Source organism: Rutidosis leptorrhynchoides, chromosome 8 (assembly GCF_046630445.1).
Source record: "Rutidosis leptorrhynchoides isolate AG116_Rl617_1_P2 chromosome 8, CSIRO_AGI_Rlap_v1, whole genome shotgun sequence".
NCBI classification, from domain to species: Eukaryota; Viridiplantae; Streptophyta; class Magnoliopsida; order Asterales; family Asteraceae; genus Rutidosis; species Rutidosis leptorrhynchoides.
This window is the reverse complement of record NC_092340.1, coordinates 217,945,258-217,950,088: the sequence shown is the minus strand read 5'-3', so window position 1 is coordinate 217,950,088 and position 4,831 is coordinate 217,945,258. Positions and strand designations below refer to the sequence as shown.

The following is a 4,831-nucleotide window of genomic DNA, read 5'->3' as shown; positions in this document are numbered from 1 at the left end:
TAGAATCTTCATCCAGTCGACCAAGTACTCCAATTCAAATTTCCGATAATCCATTTTTTGAACCCGACCTCACAATTGAGAATCCGGAGAATATTCAGGGACGATTCATAGATCCTGAACCATTAAATTTTCCTCCGGAACCACCAATAATTCAAACAGAGATTGTTGAGGAACGAACCATTAAATCAGAATCCTCTAGTGATTCCGATTCAACAAATTCAATTATGGAGAATCTGGAACCTTTAAGTATGGAAGACCGAATGAGAGCTAAACGCACTGGCCAAGGTCACGCAATTACTCATCCAGACATTAATGCGCCAGATTATGAAATCAAAGGACAAATTCTACACATGGTGACTAATCAATGCCAATTTAGTGGTGCGCCAAAGGAAGATCCAAATGAACATCTTCGTACCTTTAATAGGATCTGCACACTATTTAAAATCCGAGAAGTGGAGGATGACCAGATATATCTCATGTTATTTCCCTGGACTTTAAAGGTAGAAGCCAAAGATTGCTTGGAATCGTTACCTGAAGGGGCGGTTGATACATGGGACGTTTTAGTTGAAAAATTTCTTAAACAATTCTTTCCTGCATCTAAAGCCGTAAGACTTCAAGGAGAAATTGTTACGTTTACACAGAAACCGAATGAAACTCTATATGAGGCGTGGACAAGATTTGAAAAGTTATTAAGAGGATGTCCGCAACATGGTTTAGATACCTGTCAAATAGTACAAATATTCTACCAAGGATGCGACATCACTACAAGGAAAGACATAGATATAGCAGCTGATGGTTCCATTATGAAGAAAACCGAAACTGATGCTTATAAAATTATTGATAACACTGCTTCCCACTCATATGAGTGGCACCAAGAAAAAGATATCGTTAGATCATCTAAAGCAGCTAGAGCCGATTCTAGCCATGACTTAGATTCCATTTCCGCAAAGATAGATGCAGTCGAGAGACGAATGGAAAAGATGACTAAAGATATACACTCAATACGAATTAGTTGTGAGCAGTGTGGAGGACCACATTTGACAAAGATTGTCTCAGTATTGAATTAACAATGGAACAAAGAGAGAATATTTCATACATAAACCAAAGGCCTGGAAATAATTATCAGAATAATTATCAACCGCCAAGACCGATTTACAATCAAAACCAGAACTATAACCGAAATATTCCATACAACAACCAACAAGGTCCTAGCAATCAACAAGTATCCAATAATACTTACAACCAGCAAAGACCTAATTTTCAAAACAAACCACCACAACAAACTGATGATAAAAAGCCGAATTTAGAAGATATGATGACGAAGCTAGTTGAAACTCAAACGCAGTTTTTCACATCTCAAAAACAAACCAATGAACAAAATGCTCAAGCATTTAGAAATCAACAAGCTTCTATTCAAAATCTGGAACAAGAAGTAAGTAACCTAGCAAGATTAATAGGTGAAAGAAAACCGGGAAGTCTACCTAGTGATACAAATGCTAACCCCCGGAATGAAACAGCTAAAGCCATTACTACAAGAAGTGGTACAACACTTAAACCACCTGAAATACCTGTAACTTCTGATGAAGCTATTCCTACTCTACAAGAACCACAACCTGATCAAGATAAGGAAAAAGAATCGGTAGTTGAAAAGGTTAATGAAGATAACACAGTTAAGGCTAAACCTTATGTTAAACCATACCAACCACCACTTCCTTACCCCGAGTAAAATGAAGAAAGAGAAACTTGAAGCCGAGCAATCCAAATTCTTGGATATGTTTAAACAGATAAATGTAAATCTTCCTTTCATTGATGTGATTTCAGGAATGCCTAGATATGCTAAATTCTTGAAAGATCTGATCACGAATAGAAAGAAAATGGAAGAACTCTCGGCTGTTACTATGAACGCTAATTGTTCAGCAGTGATGTTGAATAAGATACCAGAAAAACTAACTGATCCAGGAAGTTTCACAATTCCATGTTTTCTGGGTAGTCTTAGTTCAATAGAAGCATTGGCAGACTTAGGTGCTAGTATAAATTTAATGTCGTTTTCACTATACACTAAACTAGACCTTGGAGAATTGAAACCAACAAGAATAAGCATACAACTAGCCGATCGATCAATAAAATATCCTAGAGGGATAATGGAGAACATGCTAGTTAAAGTTGGTACTTTAGTATTTCGAGTAGATTTTGTTGTTCTGGACATGGAAGAAGATTCTCAAGTTCCTCTCATATTAGGAAGACCATTCTTAAACACGGCTAAAGCAATGATAGACGTGTTCGGTAAGAAATTGACCCTAAGTATAGAGGACGAGAGTGTTACCTTTTCAGTTGATAAAGCAATGCAACAACCTCAATCTGCAGATGATACATGTTATTATATTCAAACTATAGATTCACATGCAGAATTATTAGAAGAATTTCCAGAATTACAAGGAATAGGAGAATGTTCTTTAGGAGAAGGTAATGAACCAATTAATGAAGCTGAAATATTAGCTACACTTATAGCTAATGGATATGAACCAACAACAGAAGAAATTCAAATGCTAAAAGAAGAAGACAGATATCGATACAAATCATCGATAGAAGAACCTCCGAAATTAGAATTAAAGCCACTTCCAAACCATTTGGAATACGCTTATTTACATGGTGAATCTGCATTACCTGTAATAATATCGTCTTCTCTTACTGAAAATGAGAAATCACAACTCATTTCTGTGTTGAAAGCTCATAAACCAGCCATTGCATGGAAGATTCATGATATTAAAGGAATAAGTCCTTCGTATTGCACACATAAAATCCTTATGGAAGAAGGTCATAAAACGTATGTGCAACGCCAATGAAGACTAAATCCTAATATGCAAGATGTAGTTAAGAAAGAGATTATTAAACTGCTAGACGCAGGTCTAATTTATCCAATTTCTGATAGTCCATGGGTAAGCCCAGTTCAATGCGTACCTAAGAAAGGTGGCATGACTGTCATTACAAATGAAAAAAATGAGCTTATTCCTACTAGGACTGTAACAGGATGGCGTGTATGTATTGATTATAGAAAATTAAATGACGCCACCAGAAAAGATCACTTTTCCTTACCTTTCATTGATCAAATGTTGGAAAGGCTAGCCGGAAATAGTTACTATTGTTTTCTACATGGATTTTCCGGATATTTTCAAATTCCAATAGCACCCGAAGATCAAGTGAAAACCACATTCACGTGCCCTTATGGTACTTTTGCTTACAAACGCATGCCATTTGGACTTTGCAACGCCCCTACAACCTTTCAAAGGTGTATGATGGCGATTTTTCACGACATGATAGAAGAATGCATGGAAGTTTTCATGGATGACTTTTCAGTCTTTGGTGATACATTTGAAACATGTCTAGCTAATCTTGAACGAATGCTTATTAGATGCGAACAATCAAATCTAGTACTTAATTGGGAGAAATGCCATTTCATGGTTAAAGAAGGCATCGTTCTTGGTCATAAAATTTCGAAGGAAGGAATTGAAGTGGATAGAGCAAAAGTAGATGTAATTGCTAAACTTCTACATCCCACCAATGTTAGAGGAGTTAGGAGTTTTCTAGGGCATGCCGATTTTTACCGACATTTCATAAAAGATTTTTCTAAATTGCCACTCCTATGAATAAACTCCTAGAAAAGGATGCTACATTCATCTTTTCAGATGAATGTATCAAATCTTTTAATATTCTTAAAGAGAAACTCACTAATGCGCCGATCATGATAACACCAAATTGGAATCTACCATTTGAACTAATGTGCGATGCAAGTGATTTTGCAATGGGAGCCGTTTTAGGACAAAGGATTGAAAAATGATTTCAACCTATATATTATGCTAGTAAGACGTTACAAGGAGCACAAAAAAATTACACAACTACCGAAAAAGAACTCCTTGCTATTGTCTTTGCTTTTGACAAATTTCGTTCATATCTCGTTCTAGCAAAAACGGTGGTCTATACCGACCATTCTGCTCTTAGATACCTATTTTCAAAACAAGATGCTAAACCAAGATTAATCCGTTGGATCTTACTCTTACAAGAGTTTGATATTGAAATCCGAGATAAAAGAGGAGCAGAAAATCTCGCCGCTGATCATCTTTCTCGTCTTGAAAATCCCGAATTAGAAGTTCTAAATGAATCGGCCATACAAGACAACTTTCCTGATGAATATCTATTGAAGATAGATTATAATGAAATACCATGGTTTGCAGACTATGCAAATTACTTAGTTTGTGGATTCCTTGAGAAAGGATTGTCGTACCAAAAACGAAAGAAATTCTTTAGTGATATAAAACACTATTTCTGGGAAGATCCACATCTTTTTAAAAGTTGTCCAGATGGAATAATACGCCGATGTGTATTCGGAGATGAAGCTAGTAAAATTTTAAACCATTGTCACACAGGACTAACAGGAGGGCATTATGGGCCTCAACTAACAGCAAGAAAAGTTTATGAAGCTGGATTCTATTGGCCTACAATTTACAAAGACGCACACCTTCTTTGCAAATCCTGTGATGCTTGTCAAAGGGCTGGAAAAATAAGTCAACGTGATGAAATGCCACAAAATGTCATTCAAGTATGCGAAGTATTTGACATTTGGGGTATTGACTTTATGGGTCCATTTCCAAAATCTCATAATAATCTCTATATTCTCGTAGCCATTGATTATGTATCTAAATGGGCGGAAGCACAAGCTCTCCCAACTAACGATGCACGAGTTGTAGTCAACTTTTTAAAATGTCTTTTTGCAAGGTTTGGAACACCGAAAGCTTTAATAAGTGATCGGGGTACTCATTTCTGTAATAATCAACTT

At 36.3% G+C, this 4,831-nt stretch overlaps 1 non-coding gene across 1 annotated transcript; it reads right to left on the bottom strand.

Moving 5' to 3' along the window:
* Positions 1-608: 608 nt before the first annotated feature.
* On the bottom strand, positions 609-715 carry LOC139865076 (small nucleolar RNA R71). The gene has a single exon (XR_011764605.1). It is a non-coding gene; the product is annotated as a small nucleolar RNA R71 (small nucleolar RNA).
* Positions 716-4,831: the final 4,116 nt, after the last annotated feature.